Source organism: Papio anubis, chromosome 16 (assembly GCF_008728515.1).
Source record: "Papio anubis isolate 15944 chromosome 16, Panubis1.0, whole genome shotgun sequence".
NCBI classification, from domain to species: domain Eukaryota; kingdom Metazoa; phylum Chordata; class Mammalia; order Primates; family Cercopithecidae; genus Papio; species Papio anubis.
The window spans coordinates 50,784,501-50,806,282 of NC_044991.1; positions in this window are offsets into that span (position 1 = coordinate 50,784,501).

Below are 21,782 nucleotides of genomic sequence, written 5' to 3' on the forward strand. Positions count from 1 at the left end.
TGTAATTCCTAAATGTATATGTATATATATTTAGGAATATATGTGTGTGTGTGTGTGTGTGTATACATATGTATATTATGCACACACACTTACACATACATTATATATATATATATACAATTTCTGAATTGGTTCTGGAATTCCTGGAATTGGCTCTCTTATCTGATTAGGTTTAAAGGCACTAGTAACACTATTTCTAGGAGTTAAGAGAACACACATAGTCCATGGCCTGAAATGGCAAAAGGGATAAACAAAATATCACCATTGGGTACTCCTAACCAACCATTTATAAGGATCAGGGACTTGGGTGATTGTGCCTATGATGCTTTTGAATATTCTTGGCAAAGTAGTGAATAGTAGGTTGACATGATTCTCCTAATAATGTTGCTGGAAAAAGGGGGAAAAATAAATAATTAGTTAGGAATTTGAGTTTCAAGCTTAAATGCTACATAAATGATTTGACAGCTTTTATGTCTGTCCCAAGGGAGACCTTTGTCTCCTACAGCTGTAGGGTTGAGATGCTGAAAACTAAAATCAGACCTTCATCTTGAATTACAGTGCAAATAGACCCAGACTTATAGGTTGTGCACTGTTGAAGTGAGGGCACTGATTGGGAAAGAATGACATGGATAGGGAAGGAAAGTTGAAATGGGGCTATGTGGGAGGATCCTCATGAAATTGGAAACATTGAGCCCCTAAATTTTTCTTGCCGGCAGAAGAGACCTCTTCCTCACCACTGGGAATGTGGCTTCTGCACTCTCATCTAAGGTGATTAACTATGATTGCCTGAGAAAACAACAATGACATCCCCTAAAAAAGTTGCCATAAAAGTAAGTCCATGCTGTTCTCCTAAGAACCCACACTTTTAGCTTAAGAATGCATTTTGGAAAAAAATACAATAATTAATATAAAAAGAAAAGTTAAAGAACCCACTGTCTTTGTTTCTGTATCTATACCAGACTTAAGGTCTGGTAGGTCTCTAAAGGCAGGTACAATGTGTTACATACAAGAAGGTATACTACACTCAAAATATCCACTTGGTTTTCTAAATATGTAGAAAGAAATCTGGGGAACATGGGTAGGAATAGATACTAAATGTATGGGATAATAGTAGAAGAAACAAAGTTTCATCAGACAAAATTTATGGATGTGGCTCTACAAGAGGTGGCTGACAGTAATGCCAGACCTGCCTGGGTTTACTGTGGAGGAGATTCAAAGGTCTAGGGAGATTAGAATGTCACAGTGAGTTTGTCATTTAAAATCAACTCGCTCACACTGGGAAGATACAGAAGACATACCTTTCACCAATACTGTGAGAAATAAATTTGTAATGGAAAATCTAACATCATTTAAGTGCTGTGTGACTGTTCTTCTCTATAGGCCAGACTCTGCAGTGGGAACTGTTGTCAGTAAATTGGAAGACCTAAATACAATGTGAATAATTGGATCCTGGAGTGCCAGGGGTCAAGTGGTGGCACTCAGCGGCCCAAGTCAAGGTAGAAGTAGTTACTGTGAAGGACAGCAGAGATGAAGCGGCAATCAGAATAGTCTGACTTGCGCAGACCTCTGGTATTGGCTAATTTACCATGGGTGATCCTTGAAATGAAATAAGTAGGAAACATACTAAATTTTTATTTGATCTGTATAAGCAGAAAATTTCTAGGTTAAGTTACCAAAAGTCTAACCTGAATCATGAAAACACAAAGACATGGCCCCGTCTCGATCAATTCCCAGGCTTGAGCCAGTTTACAGACCCAGAATCTCTTGAATAAAGAGGAATCGAAGTCCACTTATGGAAAGATCTGTGTACACTGCCAGAATTGATACTGTTATTCCTTCTCCCAGTCCTCCTCAAAGTAACCGATGGCCTTTAATATGGTAATTATATACTGGGAAAAAGGAAATAACCAGACCTTTCAATGACTACAAGATACTGGTTACGAACTAACACTAATCCCAAGAGACCTCAAAATTGTGATTCACCAGTCAAGATACAGAGTTATGGGAATCAGATGATCAGTGGATTTTTAGCTTAGATCTATTTCTCATTGAGCTCAGTGCATCTCTGAACCCATTCTGTGATTATTGCCTCAGTTATGGAATGCATTATTGCAGTAGATCTACTCAGTAGTTGGCTTAATCCCCACTTTGGTTCCATTACCTATGGAGTGAGGGCTATTAGGATGAGAAAGACCAATTGGAAAACACTAGGATGGCCTCTACTTAGGAAAATAGCATACCTGGAAGAATGGCAGAGATTAGTGCCACTATCAGGATCAGAAAGATGCAGGGGTAGTTATTCCCACCACCTTCCCATTCGACTTGTCTGTGCAGAAGACAGATGGATCTGGGAGAATGATAATGAGTTATCATTCTCATGTTTGACCAGGTGATGACTACAACTCAAGCTGCTGTACCAAATGTAGTTTCAGTACGTGAACAAAATAATACATCCCCTGGTACCTGACATGTAGCTTACAAATTCCTTTTTCTCCATTTCTGTCAAAAAGGATTATCAGGGGCAGTTTACTGTCAGCTGTCAAGGCTAGAAATACACCTTCGCTGTCCTATCTTAGGTGTATATTAACTCTCTAGCCCTACGTTATAATTTAGTTTGCAAGGATCTTGATCACCTTCTCCTTCCAAAAGATATCACACTGGTCCATTACACTGGTGACATTATGCTGATTGGACCTAGTGAGCAAAAAGTAGCAACTATTCTAGACTTATTGATAAGATATTTGCATGTGAGAGGGTGGGAAATAAATCCCACAAAAGTTCAGGACTGAACACAATGAAATTTCTAAGGGTCCAGTGATATGCGGAATCTCAAGAGATCCCTTTTAAGGTGAAGGATATGTTGTTGCATCAGGATTGTATCAGGATTGTATTACAACCAAAAAAGGGGGGGGAGGGGCATAATGCCTAGTGAACTTCTTTGGATTGTGGGAGCAACACATTCCTTATTTGGGTGTTTTATTCTGGCATATTTACTGAATGGCCCAAGATGTTGCTAGTTTTTTTGTGTGGCTCAACTGTTACACAAACTACTATAGGTCCCAGCTGCTTTGCAAACTGCTCTGCCACTTGGGCCGTATTATCCAGCAGATCCAATTGTTCTTGAAATGTCAGTGGCAGATAGGAATGCTATTTGGAGCTTTGGCATGACCTGATAGGTGAGTCACAGCTCAGGTGCTTAGCCTGTGTCTGTTGCCTCATGGGAGTTTCCTACAATCAATTGACAGAGGAGGAGAAAACTCAGGTCTGGTTTACATATGCTTCTGCACTGTATGCAGAAAACACCTGAAAGTAGACAGTTGCAGCATTACAGCCACTTTCCAGGACATTCCTGAATGACACAGGTGAAGAGAACTTCTCCAAGGGGGTAGAACCATAGAATTGCATCTGATTGTTCACTTTTCTGGAAGGAGAAATGGTCTAATATGTGACTATATACTGAGTCATGCATGGTCTGTGACCTATGGTTGACTGGATGGTCAGGAAATTGAAAAAAAACATGATTGATAAATTAATAACAAAAAATTTGGGGAAGAGCTTTCTGGATAAACACATCTAAATGGGAAAAATCGTGGAGGTATTTGTACCCCATGTGAATGCTTCAAAAGGGGACATCATCAGATGATGATTTTAATAATTAAATTGACAGAATGATCCATTGTGTGGATACCAGACAATTTCTTTCTCCAGACTCCTTCATGACCCAATGAGCTCATCAAAATGTGGTTATGGTGTCAGAAATGGAGATGATGCATGAGGTCAGCAAAATCGACTTCCATTTACCAAGGCTGACCTGGCTACAGCCACCAATGGGTATTCAATTTGCCAGTAGCAAAGAACAACAGTGAGTCTTCAACATGGCACTATTCCCCAGGGTAATCAGCCGGCTACCTGGTGACAAGTTGATTATATTAGAATGCTTCCATCATGGAAGGGGCAGTGTTTTGCGTTTATTTAGATAGGCACTTACTCTCGATGCAAATTTCTCTTCCCTACATGCAATACTTCTGCCAAAACTACGGTCTATGAATTTTCAAGCTGTCTTTTTCACTGATACACTTTCTTATTCCACACAGCATTGCTTCTAATCAATACACTCACTTCACTGAAAATTAAATGTGCCAGTGGGCCCATACTCATGGAATTCACTGGTTATACCATGTTCCCCACCATCCTGAAGCAGCTGGATTAATAAATCTGTAGAATGGTCTTTTGAAGACTCAGTTACAGTTCTAGGTACATGACAATGCCTTGCTGGGCTGGGGCAAGTTCTCTAGAAGGCTATATATCTGGTCTCAATCAGCATCCAGTATATGGTGTGGTTTCTTCCATAGTCAGTATTCATGAGTCCAGGGTTGGAAATGGGAATGGCATCACTCACTATGACCCTTAATGACCCAATTGCAAAATTTTTGCTTCCTGTTTTCATGACCTTATGATCTGCTGGCCTAAAGGTTTTAGTTCCAAAGGGAGGAGACATTTCCACCAGTAGACAAAACAGTGACTCTATTGAACTGGAGGTTAAGACTCCTGTCCAGGGACTTTGGTTTCCTGCTGCCTCTAAATCAACAGGCAAAGAAGGGAGTTACTCTGCTGGCAGAGATGATTGATCCTGACTACCAAGGAGAAACTGACTACTCCACAGTGGAGGTATGGAAGAATATGTCTGGAATATAGTAGATTCCTTTGGATGCCTCTTAGTATTACCATGACTTATGATAAAGGTCAATGGAAAACTATAGCATTCAAATCAAGGCAGGATTATTAATGTCCCAGGCCCTTCAGGACACCCTTCATCTGGAGTTTGGGTAACTCTACCAGATAAAGAACCAGATAAAGGATTTTCTGAAGGCAAAGGAAGTACAGAGTGGCTAGTAGAGGAAGGCTGTTATAAATAACAGCTGTGACTGCGTGACCAGTTACAGAAAGGAGGACTGTAATTGTTAAGCATATCCCTCTTATCTTGTTGTCAGTATGTTGCATGTATGTACATGCATGTATGTCTATACATATATATTTTTTCTCTTATTCTCTTATGTAACATAAGATGTATTCACTTTTACATCACTATTTAAATACCATTTGAATATTAAATACATAGTATTTAAAAATGTTTTGCTTATAGTAATGCAAATGTAAGTTATGGGATATCAAAGAGAAAAGTAAATACTCAAGCACTTTACCTCCTCTTCTGAAAAAGAGGCTGGTGTGTTTTTAGCTGTATGCAGAATTGTATCAGGTGGAATTATAACCTTGTTATTGTCTTTATTTGGATAAAGGGTAGGTTTAAGGAGATGAATATAGGTGCCCATTTGAGAAGGAAAGGACTTATGTTTTTCCAGCTTTATTGAGGTATAATCAACAAATAAAAACTGTCTATATTAAAGGTGTAGAATGTGACATTTTGATATTAGTATGCATTGTAAAATGATTATCACAACTAATCTAATTAATATATTTATCACCTCATATAGTATATTAGTTCCTGTTGCTCTGCTATACAGGAATACCTGAGACTGGGTAATTTATACAGAAAAGAGGTTTATTTGGCTCATAGTTTTGCAGGCTGTACAAAAAGCATGGAATAGGATCTGCCTGGTTTGTAGTGAGGGCCTCAGAAAGCTTTTACTCATGGCAGAAGGTAAGGGGAGTCAGCATGTCACATGGTGAGAAAGGGTAGCAATATGGAGAGGAGGGAGGTGCCAGGCTTTTTTCAATAATTAGATCTGCAGGTTACCTTCATGATGGCACAAAGTCATGCATGTTGGATCCACCTCCATGACCCAAACAATCCCACCCACCAGGCCCCATCTGACCTTGCAAATCAAATTTCAACATGAGATTTGGAGGGAACAAATGTGCAAAGTATATCACACGGTTGTTTATTTTTTTGTGGTAAGAACATTTAACACCTACTGTACTAAAAATCATAGTCACGATGCTCTACATTAGGTCTCCAGAATTTATTCATCTTACGTAACTGAAATTTTTTACTTTTTTTCAGACACCTCCTCATTTCTTCCATTCTCCAACCTCTGGCAACCACCAGTCTACTCTCTGCTTCTATGAGTTTGACTCTTTTTTATTCTATTTCACAAATACTGAGATTATTCAGTATTAGTCTTTCTGTATGGGCTTATTTCACTTAACATAATGTCCTCTAGGCTCATCCATGTTGTCACAAATGACAGAATTTCCTTCTTTTTAAAGGTTGAATAATATTCCATCTTATACATTACATATTATATGCATATTATATGTATGTATACAATGTTTTCTTTATCTGCATTTTCTTTATCCATTTGTGTGTTGATGGACACTTAGGTTGGTTCTATATTTTGACTCTTGTGAGTGATATTGCAATGAACATGGAAGTGCAAATATCTCTTTGAGACACTGATTTTATTTTCTTCAGATATATACCCAAAAGTGGGATTGCTGGATCATATGGTAGTTCTATTTTTAATTTTTTGGGCAACCTCCATACTCTTTTACATAATGGCTAAACAATTGAAATTCCCACTGACAATACACAAGCGTTTTCTTTTCTCAACATTCTTGTCAACACTTATCTTTTGTCTTTTTTTACTATAGCCATTATTTTCTTATTGATACAAAATATTTTACATATTTATAGAGTACATGTGAATATTTGTTACATGCATACAGTGTGAGTGATCAAGTCTGGGTGTTTGTGTTTTCCATCACTTGGAGTATTTATTATTTCTTTATGTTGGTGGTATTTCAAGTCCTCTGTTCTAGCTACTTTAAAATACACAGTACATTGTTGCTATCTGTCATACTCTGGTATTGACTATTGAGACTCATTTCTTTTAACTTGTATTTTTGTACCCACTAACCAATCTTTATTCTCCTCTCCACCGACATGCTCTTCCCAACCTCTGGTACCTATGAATCTATTATGTATCTCCATGAGATAAAGTTTTTTAGCTCCCACCACATATGAGTGAGAACATGTGGCTTCTGCCTTTCTGTGCCTGGCCTATTTCACTTAATATAATGACCTCCAGTTTCATCCACATTGCTGCAAATGACATGGTTTTATTCTTTTTTTGGTCACGTGAATAGCATTCCATCATATCTATATACAGCATTTTCTTTATCCATTTATCTGTTGATGGACACTTAGGTTGAGTCCACACTTTTGCTATTGTGAATAGTGCTGCAGAATTTCTCACTGTGGTTTTTTTTTTTGCATTTTTTTGATGATTTCTATTGTTGAAAATTTTTTCATATATTTCTTTGCCATTTGGATGTTTTCTTTTCTTTTCTTTTCTTTTCTTTCTTTCTTTTTTTTTTTTTTTTGAGATGGAGTCTTCTGTCACCCAGACTGGAGTGCAGTGGCGTGGAATCTCGGCTCACTGCAAGTTCCACCTCCTGGGTTCACGTCATTCTCCTGCCTCAGCCTCCCAAGTAGCTGGAACTACAGGTGCCTGCCACCATGCCCAGCTAATGTTTTGTAGTTTTAGTAGAGACGGCGTTTCACTATGTTAGCCAGGATGGTCTCAATCTCCTGACCTCGTGATCCACCTGCCTCGACCTCCTAAAGTGCTGGGATTACAGGCGTGAGCCACTGCGCCTGGCCCCATTAGGATGTTTTCTTTTGAGAAATGTATATTCAGTTCCATTTAATATTTTCTTCCGTGCTATAGGTTGTCTCTTGACTCTGTTTATTGTTTTTTTGATATGCAAAATTTTTATAGATTGATATAGTTCCAGTTGTCTATTTTTGGTTTTGATGCATGTACTTTGGGGGTCATAGCTAAAACTCATTACCTATACAAATGTCAAGAAGTCTTTTTCCCTGTCTTTTTCTAGTTGTTTTACAGTTGCAAGTCTTAATGGTTACGTACTTAATTCATTTTGAGTTGGTTTTGTATAAGGTCCAATTTCATTGTTCTCCATGTAAGTATATAGTTTTTCCAATACCATATATTGAATAAACTATCATTTTCCTATTGTGTACATCTGTTATCTTTGCCAAATTCATTTGACTTTATATCCATGAATGTACTTCCAGGCTTTCTGTTCTTTTCCATTGGTCCCTATGTCTGGTTTTATGCCGGTATGATTTCGTTTTGATTACTATAGCTTTGTAGTATATTTTGAAATCATGTAGTGTGATGCCTCCAGTTTTATTCTTCATTCTCAAAATTTCCTTGGCTAGTCTGGGTCTTTGGGTCCCATATGAATGTTAAAGAAATTACTTTCTACTTACGTGAAAAATCACTTTAGAATTTCATTACGGATTGCACTGAATCTGTAGATAGTGTTGTATAGGATGCACATTTTAATATTAATTCTTCCAAACCAGGAACATGAGATCTCTTTATTTAATTGTGTCTTTTTCAATTTCTTACACCAGTGTCACAGTTTTCAGTGTACATCACTTTCACTTCCTTAGTTAAATGTACTCCTAAGTATTTTTAAAATGATATTGTAAATAAAATAATTCTCTTAATTTTTCAAGATAGCTTGTTTATTGTATAAAAACTTTAGTGATTTTTGTATCCTGCAACACTACTAAATTTGTTTATTAGTTTTAACAGTTTTTTGGTGGAGTATTCAGAGTTTTATATATGTAAGATCATGTCATCTGTAAACAAAGGCAGTTTTATTTGTTCCTCTCTGATTTGGGTGCCTTTTATTTCTTTTTCTTGATGAATAATTGCTCTGGCTAGGACTTCGAGTACTATGTTGAATAGAAGTGATGTGACTAGGCACCATTGTCTTGTTCCTTATTTTAGAGGAAAAGTTTTCAGCTTTTTACTGTTGACTGTAATGTTATCAGTGGACTTGTCATATATGGCCTTTGTTATGACAAACTACATTATTCCTGTATTTAATATGTTGAGAGTTTTTATCTTGAAAGGATGTTGAGTTTTGTCAAATGATTTTTCTGTATCTGTTGATATTATTTATTTTTTATCATCCATTCTTATAATATGATGTATCACATCTGTTGATTTGCTTATATTCAAACATCCTTTCATTTTAGAGATAAAATCCACTTAATCATGATGTATAATCTTTTTTTAATGTGCTGGTGAATTTGCTTTGCTAATATTCTGTTGAGGATTTTTCCACCTCTGTTCATAAGGAATATTGACTTGTAAACATAAAATCTACCAAGACTGTATCATGAAGAATTAGAAAATATAGGTAGACCAATAATGAGTAAAGAGGTTGATTCAGTAATCAAAGAACTCTCCACAAACAAAAGCCCAGGATGTATGTTCTATCAAACATCCAAAGAAAAATTAATGCCAATCATTCTCAAACTTGTACAATAATTGAAGAGGAGGAAATTACCCAATACATTTTATCATCAGTATTAATTACCCCAACACCAAAACCAGCAAAGATATTACAAGAAAACAAAATTATAGGCCAATATTTTAGTGATGGTTAATTTTATGTGTCAATTTAATTAGTGATGGTTAATTTTATGTGTTTGGGCCATAAGGTGTGGAAATTTTGGTCAATCATTATTCTCAGTGTATGTATGTAGATGCTTTTGGATGCAAATAACATTTGATTTGTAAGACTGAGTAATATAGATTGGCTTTCCCAATGTGAGTTTCCCTAATTTAATCAAAGACTTGAATAGAACAAAAAGCTGACTTAGTCTTAAGGGAGATCTCTTTCTGCTTGGTGATTGAGCTAGAACATAGGTCTCTTCCTTTCCTTGGACTCAAACTAAAACATTGGCTCTTCTTGGATCTTGAGAATGTCAGTTTTCAGGTTGGAACTTACATCGTTGGCTCTTCTGATTCTCAGACCTTCAAACTCAGGTTGGAACTGGAACTTCACTATTGGCTATTCTAGGTCTCCAGCCTGCTTACTGAAGATCTTAATATGTCCCAGCCTCCATAATCATGTGAGCCAATTCCTTATAATAAATATCTTTATATATGTATATATTATATGTAAATAGATATTATACATATTATATAAATATATAGAGATTTATAAGATATACATGTATAAATATTATATATATATATATATAATGGTTCTATAGAGAACCCTGGATATTACCTTCATTAGGCCACATTGGAACTAGTAAGTGTCCATGTTTGTCTGATGTAATGGCTTTGCTCGCATATTTTCTGTGCCATAGTTAAGTTCTGCTTATTGGATAGTGAAGGTGGATAGAGACTCAGAGGTCCCCCATATCTCTTGCTGATGCCTCATTGCCTAAATGCTTAGTAAATCTTGTTTTGTGTTTTGATTAATTTGCTGTGTGAAAATTATCCCCATATTTAGTAGTAATAAAACAGCAATCATTTTATTTTGCTCACTCATTTATGATTAAGAAATTCAGGAAAGGCTTGGCTAGGTTACTCTTTCATGGGGTCTCTCATGGGGTTGTAGTGAGCTGTCTCATAGGTTATCAGTTGCCTGAAGCTCAAATGAATCGAACCTCCAAGATGGCACAGTAACTTGACTGATAGTTGATGCCTGTTATTGGCTTTGGGGCTTGGCCAGACTGTCAGCCAGAGCACCAGAGCCTTTCCATCACAGTAATCTCAGAGCAGTCAGACTTTCTTCATGGTGGCTGACCTCTTTCAGATTGAGCAGATTGTATAATCCAGTGGAAGCCACAGGGTGTTTTTGGCCTAGTCACAGAAGCCATATAATACTATGGCAACTGTGGTTTATTGATTACAAATGCATCACTGAGTTAGGACCAGATTCAAGGGAAGGAAGCAGAGATCCCTCCTCTTAACAGAAGGGGTATCAAAGATTTTGTGGGCATGTTTAGACAGTGCCATGCATTATTATTTTAGGATCTAGGTATCTCTAGATATGGCATAAGACCAGAAAAATGGACTTTGAAATGAGATCATGATTTTAACCTTCTTCCATCATTTATTGCTCTATAACTGTGGACAAATTAATTTAAGTATATTGGTTAGCGACCTTCTCTGACAAGAGAGGGTGTTGATATCTACCTTGCAGCTGAAGAAAGCATATGTGCAAGTTTCTTATCATAGTAATTAGTACTCAATGTTTGAATGACGGTTTTATACCTCCTTCACTTAACTCACCAATTTCTATTATTTTTAGGTATAATTTAGAGACATATCAGGATATGATTTACAGTTTGATTTTTCCTTAAGAGATAGTGGATGCATTACAAACTTTATGTATTAAGCCCAAAACCAAATTAACTGTGGCCCAAAGATACACATTGCTACGTCATGGATCATGGCATGATCTGTGCTATACCATCCATCAAGTCATGGTGTATACATCATATATCTCTTTTTCCGTGTAAGATAGTTAAACAAGTTCAGATACAGAACATCTCAGGTCAAATCTGAATCCTTGGTTGATCTATTCTGATAAAACTTTTTTTTCTTTCTAATTTAAAGCTATTTGATAAAAAGTTTCATTGTATTGGAATCAAGAGGAATCTATTATCTGGAATTCACAAAAAGAGTTTAACCAAATGAATAAATCGAATTTAAGGAGCAATGGCATGTAGAAGACAAAAGCCAGGGACTCACATGGAGTAACACAAAATTCCCCATGTGGAAGTCATTTAAGCTTCAATTTTTCACATGGTAGGGATGAAAACATTCTTCTGCTATGGAGCTTCATAAAGCACGTCAGACATTTTCTTGCACCAGCCTTTTACGCATCTGTCAATTGGAGAAGTTAACCTCTCTGCTGTTTTGATGAGAAAAAGATAAAAATCGAAGTCCTGGTGATTTTATAGGAGTGCTGGCTGCTTGTGTCTTTGGCTATCTCTTCACCCCCTTGGTGTGAAGACATCCTTGATTCAAAACAGATGTGGTCCCCTTGGCACATCCTGCTAAACACCACATTGCTCACAGAACTCTGTGTTTCACAAGGTACCCTCATGGAGCTGGGTCAGTACCTAGGGATAGGTTTTCTGCCCAGTACTGTGGACTGACACCTGATGGTTTTTCAAGAGACTCACACCCAGGTGTCTAACTAAATAGATAACAGATAATCACATTTACTGTAGCATTGAGGCTTATTTTTCACCCTTCTCATGGAAGTTTAAGGGACAGTCATATTTGCATAATCTAAATTTTCAGCTTTTACTTAGCCGTTCTTTAGCTGAGTGGCAAATAATGTTTACTTTATAAACATTTTTGAATGTGCCTTGGGTTATTTTCTGAGCAGCTGGAATACTGCCTTGAAAGCTGGAAAGCAATTTTCTTATTTCCATATGGGGAAGGCAAGTGGGGAGTGGTCAACAGAGCAGCACATTTAAGCAAGTTGTTAGAATAACTAAGGATTTATTCAGTTTCCATTACAAATATCTAATTATAAATAATTACCCCAAACTAATTTATTCCATCCTCTTGAGCTTTATTCCAGCAAAAAGCTTATCCGTATGCATTTTGTTAAATAGACCACTGCACTGTGAAGGGAACAAAAACGCTCAACGAGACTGATACGACTTGCATGGGAAAGGAGGGGATTAACAATAATTGGGCATTTTTTGGAGTATCCTCTCCAATTCCATTAGTGGTGAAATATAAGTAGGTGTTTAAGAAAATGAGTTCACAGTAAAAAATTGAAGGAGATTACCAGTTTTAATAGATGGTCCCTGCCCTATTTAAGAGTTAATGCCAGAAACAGTAGAACAGTTTGTTTTAGTATTAGGCTAAATTTTTAAATATGTAAAAAAATTAAATTTTTAAGGTCAAATGCTGACAACTCACTAAAATAAGAATATATATTGATTTTCATTTTCAGTTTTTCACAAGTGTTTGAAGATGTAGTGTCTTTTTATCTGAAGATGAAATATGAACCTCATAATTTTAGTGTAGTTATTCTGGAAACCATAGTTAACACTTGTTGGAAAAGCAAACAGCTTCATTGTTTTTCTGCATACAAAATTAATGCATTTTCAATTAAAAAATTTACATGAAATAAAATGTAGAAAAAATAAATCACCAATAAACTTATAACACAAATAACATAATTATTAACATATTGATATATTTCTCTCCAGATACTTTTTCTATGAATGAGAATGATTTTTATGTAATTACAGTTAAAGCACAGCATACATGTAGAAAGTGACCAAATAAGTATTCTAGAAGCAGAACATCTTCAGAGCTCCAGAAGCCCTCCCATCACCACCCCTGTGCACAAACAGTGTATTTCCTTGACAGTTTTTAAACATTTCAATAGTTTTGGGGGTACAGGTGGTCTTTGGTTACATGGATAAGTTCTTTACTGGTGATTTCTGAGATTTAGTGCATCCATCACCCAAGCTATTCTGAATGTGATATAAAAGGAATCACACACTGTATATTCTTTTATGTTGGCTTATTTTACGTAACATTAGGATTGTAAGATATACTCGTATTGTTATGTGTCATGTAATTTGCTTATACTCGTTGATATACATACTTACATTGTATAAATGTACCAGACTTCGGGGTCGGGCGCGGTGGCTCACGCGTGTAATCCCTGCACTTTGGGAGGCCGAGGCAGGTGGCTCAGGAGGTCAGGAGATCGAGACCATCCTGGCTAACACAGTGACACCCCGTCTCTACTAAAAATACGAAAATTAGCCCAGCGTAATGGCGGGCGCCTGTAGTCCCAGCTACTCGGGAGGCTGAGGCAGGAGAACGGCGTGAACCCGGGAGGCAGAGCTTGCAGTGAGCCGAGATCGCGCCACTGCACTCCAGCCTGGGCGCAGAGTGAGACTCCGTCACGAAAAAAAAAAAAAAAAGGACCAGACTTCATTTAATCATTTTGTTATTTGGTTGCTTCAAGTTTGGGGCTATTCGATATATTGTCGCTATGAAATTCTAGTGCACGCCTTATGGTGGAACTTATGGACATGTTTCTATTGGGCATATACTTGGGAGTAAAATTGGTGGTTTCTAGGGGTGTACATGTGGTAAGTTTTTAATACACACTGTCAAAGAGTTTTCCAAAATAACTGTAAGAATTCACACTTTCATTGCCAATGTATGAGACTTGCAGATGCTCTACATGCTTCCAACACTTGATACAAAATCATTGTTTTTAAATCAAAGTAAAGTAAATAATATTCCACATGCACTTCGGAAGCCTGCATTTCATAGATAACAATACATCTTGGGCATCTTTCCATGTCAATAAAGAAAAAGATCAGCATTTTAAGTAATTGTGTAACAATCGTTTGTATTGTGTATCTAAGTATATGTAATTCTTTCGTTGATGAATATTTCTACAGATTTTAATTGTTCATTTTATAAGCAAAACGGATTATATAATTCTCTATGCATATAGTTTATAAATTAATATAACTCTTGTCAATAAATTAAATCACTATTTTTTCCTACATAGTATTCATCACTAAAATGACAGAAATCCAACATTATTTAATTTATTATCTTACTTCTACCCCTTCTTCGTTGTAAATAATGTCTTAGTAAAATAGCACATGACAGAGAAAATTAGATTCACTAAATACTTGTGATTATCTCACATAGACTCTCAAATTTTTCTTTTGGCCATATTTCCCCATTCTACTCATTGATTATTTAAAATCTCTAACCTCCTTAAACTTCTAAATTTCTCCCTACCTCTTTCTATGCTCTCAGCAGATGACTGATCCTCATATTTCATAGAGAGTACAGGAGCCATCAGAAGAGAATGCACCCAAAGTGATTTGCAAGTCTCCGCAAGGCAAAAACTTACACACACACACACCCCTACCTGGCCTATCTTCTTACTTCTGTGAAAATAGAGAAGCTGATGCCTCACCTTCTTCTGCTTCTCCATGTAAGGTCAGTTCTGGCAACTGGTCTTTGGAGCCCATTGCCCTCTCTCTTTTTGATTCATTTGACACATTTTCTCTTGCTCCTTTACTGACTTCATCTCTGCTGGCCAAACTCCAAGTATATTAATTACTCCTGGGCTTTGTTAATTCTCTTTCTCTTTAATTTTCTCCTCTTTCCCTTTTCTACCCCTCTGTTTTCCTCCACTCACTGTTTCTCATGTTCTCTTCACTTTAATTTTTCCTCCACTTTCCTATTTTTATGTTGTCTTTAGCTTTAGTTAGTCCCTGTTATGGTATGAAACACTATGCTTGCATCTTCTAGATTTATACAGACAATCTGGTGTTCTTTTCTTATCTTTTTTTTTTTAAACCTCCTTTTGCTCTTAGACAAATGACTATTTGTCAACTTCTGTTAAATTTATCAGAGATAGTACAAAATTGACGTGTCTAAAATAGAACATTTCATATTTATTTTCTGAATAACAACTGTCTTCACATCCCAGTAAATGGTACGCGTTCACCTTGGTGGCGAGCTGAAATTATAAAAGTTGTCTAGTATTCCTGTCTTTTCTTGTTTCGGCGAGTCAAATTAATTGACAAGGCCATTGTATAATGTTCCAAAATATGTCTAAATTTATCTCGGTAGCCACCTGCCCCCCAAGCCAAAATAATCCCCCACTAGATGCGGAAATGATCATGGTCAACTCCATGACTGCCTCATTCATCATTTTAGGCCTAGTTCTTGGCACACTGCCTGACACTTAATAGATGTTCACAAAAGTAGATTTAATCACCACAGTCTTTTGCCTTAACTTCTAAAGATGTTTGTATTAATATTTCAGGTTTAAAATAATTTCTTCGTGAAAGCATTCTCTTTCATCCAAAGTGGATCAAATCCCAATTACAGGCTCCTGTAACACCCTGTATCAATGCATCTCTCTTTTCTAATAATTTTCCAGCTATAAACCTTCATTAGTTTTCTAACAGTTCATTAACATTGCCTGACCCTGAGATTCAGAGGGAAAAAGGACTGAGTTTCTGTTTATGTCTCCATTCTGCCTACATATTATGCATATCAGTGATAAATTTCAAGAAGTGTTTTCGTACATTGAAGTATATACCTATTCTTAATACTTCTTATCCATAATTCCAATGTTTCCTCACTTCAAATGATTTATATTTTCTCTTTGCAATCAAACAGATTTTTCATTTTTAGTTTCATGCACTTTAGTTACGCATTTCTTTTAAATCATTATCAATGTAAATCTTGTGTATAATTGTTGTTTTACTTTGCATGTTTTGGTTACTGATCATTTGACTTTTTTTTCTATTTTCAGGCTCCATGTATCTATTTTTCTATTTATGTATTGACTGTAGTTATTTGTAAGACCTTTTTCATATTAGTGAGATTAATCTCTTCTGCACAACATCATACTCTGTTTCCCAGGATGTCATCTGCATTTGCTTACATTCTTCTGCAATAGCTTTTTGATTCATTTATTAGATTCCTACTATATGTCTAAAACCATTCAAGAAATAGGAACAAAGCAATGGTAGCAACAGACAAAATACTGCCTTTATGGAGTTTACATTGCAGTTACAGGGAGGCTGGGTAGACAAACAATAATTGCTATAAAAGAAGTAATACACATAGAATATTTGGTAGTGGTAAGAGTTATTAACATAATTAAAGCAGGAAAGGGACTAAGAAGGGTCAGCAAGTGTGAATTGGAAAGTTAATAATGTAGGGTTTTGTAGGCCACCATAAGGACTTTGGTGTTTACTTGGAATGAGACAAAAAGTGTTGGCGGTTTTTGAGCAGAGGAGAGAAATTATCTGACTACATTTTAACTATAAAACTCTGGTTTTTTGAAAATAGCTTTGAGGGAATAAAGATTAGAAACAAGAAGCCCAGTTAGACCATTGCAGTTATTCCAGCTAAGATAAGGAAGGATCAGACCAACTGGTGGTGAATAGAAGCAATGTGTTAGCAGTAGAGATGGAGATCAGATTAAATGTGTATGTTGAATATAATATCAATACATTTGTTTGCGAATTGAATTTGAGGTATGGAACTAAGAGAGAAGTTTAGGTTATCAATGGTTTTTATTTAATTTGGGTCTGAGAAATTGGATGGAGCTGTGCTTATAAGAGATGGGGAAAATATGACTAGAGGAGGTACTAGAAGGAAAATTAACAGTTTTAATTTTGTACCTGTTAAGTTTGAGATTTCTGTTAGGTGTCTAGGCAGAGCTATTTAATAGGTTGTTGGATACATGGTTCTGTTGTTCTGGAAAGATATGAACTTTGGCGTCATCAACATACAGATGGGATTTGTTGCCATGCCACTGACTAATAATACCAGAGCAGTGGATGTAAATAGAAAAGAGAAAATAAACAAGAACTGAAACACAGAGAGCTCCAAATTTCAAAGATCAGCAAGGTGAAGAAAAACAAATAATGAGACTGGGAAGAAGCTGCCACTGATTGAGAAATAAAATTAAGAAAGAGTGTAATCCTGGAATTGAAGCTGAGGAAGTGACTCAAGTTTCAGTGAATGATCAACTATTGCAATGCTGCTAAATAGAATGAGGACAGATAATTGGAAATTAAACACAGCAGGGTGATGGTAAGAAACGGCATAGCTAGGAGAGATTTAAATGAAATAGTAGTAAACCTGATTAACTAGATCCATGAGAGAGGAGAAAAATTGGAGACAGTGAGTATAGACTTCCTCTGAGAACTTTTTGTAAGGGAAAAGACAGATATAAGAAAGAAGTGAGGCAAAAGGATGTTTGTATTTTAAAATTAGAGAAAGGATCACATTGTGTGCTGATGGGAAGCATCAAGTAGAGAGGAAATGTGATTATGCTTAAAGAAGGAAGAAGCATTAGGGTAGTGCTGAGGGGATGGAATCCAGAGCACAAGCAGAAGCCATGGCCTTTGTTAGGAATACGGATAGTTTTTCCATAGCAATTAAAGAGAAGGTAGAGGTCCTGTAGGAGGTAACGAAAGTTATATTCAGAATACTCTTATTTTCTTTGTTCTATCATAAGAAAAATTATCACCTAGGAGTAAAGATCAGTATTAGAATTAGAGGAGAGGAAAGGGAGTGTGAAATTGCAACCTAGGGAATTTTGAGAGTCATTGGAATTGACAAAAGAGTGCAGTATGCTATTCACTCACATATACTCCTGGTACTGGCCTCTGCCTCCTTAATGGTGCTAGAATTATGCTTTCAGACCCCCAATCAGATTATGCCATTTTATGCTAAGGAAATGTTATTTTGGCTCCTCCCTAGCTATAGTTAAGTACAGGACATAACTTAAACCCCTTAGCCTGTCCAACAGTGTCCTATAATCTTCTCCAAACCTACATTCATAAACTCATCTCTATTCCCATGGCTTCACACAATTCAAGTTCTAGGTGAATCTAACATCTTGGATTTGCTCTAAAACGTTTTACACACTCACAACTCCTTGCCTTTGTCTAGGTAGTTTCCTTACCTGGAATGTTTTCTTTTTTTCTCCTCCCCACTTCATAAAATGCAGCTCCTGCTCCACTTACCCATCACTTCCAAGGTAGAGCTGACTACTCTCTTCTCTATGTTCCCCTTAAACTTTGAGTTTAGCTTTGTACTTAGCTTTGTCATATTGCATTATTGCTTAATATGTCTGTCTTTTCCTGGACTAGATGTTTTTCAAGGATAAGAGTAGTATCTTGCTGTGTGCATGTTTTACTTGGAATACAGAGTTTCCTTCAATCCTCAATTGGTTATGCAAATTTGGGCTTACATTTTTAAAACACCTCTCTTTTCCAGAACAATTTATATGTTTTCAGTTTAACAAAACAAAAAAACAACAAGAGCATTGAATTTGAACATTAATGTTAGGTGCCTTATATTTAGATGAATACCTTATAATTAGATGAGGAATATATAATGGTATTAGATATAGGTCAACATTTCTCTCAAATTGGAATGGAATTTGATGGAATTTGATGGAATATCAAGTAAGTAAAGAAACTGGCCTAACTTGTGGAATATTAAGCTTCAAAGATTTGGAGTATTTTGGTAATTTAGTTCATTCCTTGAGGTTTCCTGTACTTACCTTTGTGTTTTTAATTTAGCTGACTCTTGCCTCATAATGAGAAGTATAAGTAAATCAAGATAAAGTAATCAAACACCTTATTCTGAGGATTAAGATGTACATCAGAAACACATAATTGATAGATATAATTCTTTCAGTATTGTTTTCAGAAGTGAGGTTTTTGTTTCTCTATCTAGTGAGTGGAAAAAACAGAGCCTCCTTGGGGAATCTACAGCCTTTGGTGTTTTGCTATTAAAACTTCAATTAGAAGAATCATTTGCTAAAATAAGCCAATTATGGTTGATTTGCCACAGATTAAGAAGTGTATAGAAAGGATACGTGAGGAGTACATTTGGATAGAAAGGGTAGGATATGATCATAAGGCATTTTTGATTATTCATTACTATGGAACAAAGCATGCCAAGTCTTAGTGGCTTAAAATAATAATTGATTATTGTCATTCAAAGTTCTGTGAGTTAACTGGGTTCTGTGAGACAAGTATTTCACTGGGTCTCTCATGTAGTATAGTCAGATGACAACAGGGGCTCATATGGACTAAACATTCAAAATGGCTAGCTCACATGGCTGGAAGTTGTTGCTGACTGTCAGGATTTCAGCTGGGACTATCAATAGCAGTGCCAGTGCAAACCTTCCGCCTGTCTTGGGGTTCTTACAGCATGGCATGGGTTCTGAGAGGGAGTATCACAAAAAGCAAGCATTCCAAGAGACTCAAGCTGGAATCTTCTTATCACCTAACTCTGGAAGTCCAAGAAATCACTTCTGTTACCTGTTTTCCAAGCACATCACTAAGGTCAACCAGATTTAACAAAAGGAAAAGTAGGCTCTACCTCTTAATGAGGGAGGGATGAGGCCATGTTGGAAAGAATGTGAAGCATGGGACATGTGGGTGCAGCCATCTGTGGAAAATACAAACTACCACAAAGGCCACGAATAACTGTTTCAAGGTAATAAGGTATAATGAGAAGTCTACTCTCATTGCTGCCATTGTCCCTGTCCCTGTCCCTGTCCAGATCTGGTCACTGCCTTCTCCACCCTGCCAGGTGGCCACGCTCACATTTATTCGGTACAGATTTAATGACAAAGGCCTTGAGTCAACACACTTGTGGGTAATTAACATGGTCACCCCCTGTCCTCCCAAGAGAGCAGTCCTACACAAGGATTATTAAAAGCCAAGTTCCGAGGCCTAAGTAAACTAAATTATCTAGATCAGTTTCTTTACATCTCCTTGTTACCTAACCTAAGCTTTCAGGCACCTGGTAAGAGAATCTAGCTGCCTTCAGCCAAATCCTTTTCCGAAGCTTTTGTAAAACCTGTGGGCCTTCCAAAAAGGTTTGCATCTTTCTACAATTTTTCCCACCACCCTGACCGATGTCCTACACCACCCCAGCCTCAGGGAACTCCTTTCACCTTCTTTACTTTACTATCCTTGCTATGGTTTTAGAGGTTTCCCAGACAGTCTCCTGTAAGACTGAAACAGTCTTCTCTTCAATACTTCTTGGTTTTTTTCTATTATATTTTAAATCTTATTTTAAATGTCACTGGCCTTATAAAGTATATTCTGTTTGTTCCTTTATAGTACCCCAAAGTATTCTTCACACAGAAATGCTATTGCTTGATTTCTTAATACTTTCTTCAATAAAACGATATGACCCATGAATCTTCCTTCTTGCCCTAAGTTCCTTCTGATAGTATATTATGATCATCACTGTCTGTTACTATATATTATAACAGACTATATTTTTTGTTTATAAATATATATAAAAGGTATTTATAGAATATTTTACCCATTAACAGTATAACACATATTCTTATCAAGTTCACATACAGCATTCACCAAGATAGACTACATTCTGGCCATAAACATATCTCAACAAATTTAAAAAGACAGAAATTGTATAAAGTATACTTTCAGCTCACAATGGAATTGAACTAAAAATCGATAACAGAAATATAACTGAAAAATCCTAAAATACTTAGAAATTAAACAACACACTTCTAAATAACACATGGATCAAAGAAAAAAAATCTCAAGAAAACTTTGAAATATTTTGAACAAAATAAAATAGCAATGCATCCTATCATAACTTGTGGAATACAGTGAAAACATTCCTAAATGATAAACAAAATTGATAAACTGCTAGGTAGCCCACAAAGAAGAGAGAAGACTCAAATAAAATGAGAAATGAAAATGGAGATAGTACAGTGGATATGAATAACTATAATGAATAACTATACACTGACAAACTGGAAAGCCTTGAGGAAATGGACAAATTCCTGGACACGTATCACCCACCAAGACTGAATCAGGAAGAAATAGAAAATCAGAACAGACCAACAATTAATAGCAAGATATAATCAATAATAAAATCTCTCCCAACAAAGAAAAGCCCAAGACTAGATGGATTCACAGCTGAATTCTACAAAACATACAAAGAAGAACTAATACAAATCCTCTTGAAGCTATTCCAAAAGAATCAAAAAGAAGAGAATTATCCCTAACTCACTCTATGAGGCTAGCATTACCCTGATACCGAAACTAGATAAGATCACAACAACAAAAGAAAGCTACTGGCCCATCTCCCTGATGGACAAAAATGCAAAATACTAGCAACAAAATACTAGCAAATGGAATTAAACAGCACATCATAAAGATTATGCACCACAATCAGGTGGAATTTATAGTAGAAATACAAGGATGATTCTACATATGCAAATTAATAAGTATGAAATCATACATCACATAAACACAATGAAGGAGAAAAAATATCATCTCAATAGATGCAGAAAAAACATTTGCTAAAATTAAACATCACTTCATGATAAAACTCTCAACAGGCTAGGCATAGAAGGAAGATATCTCAAAATAA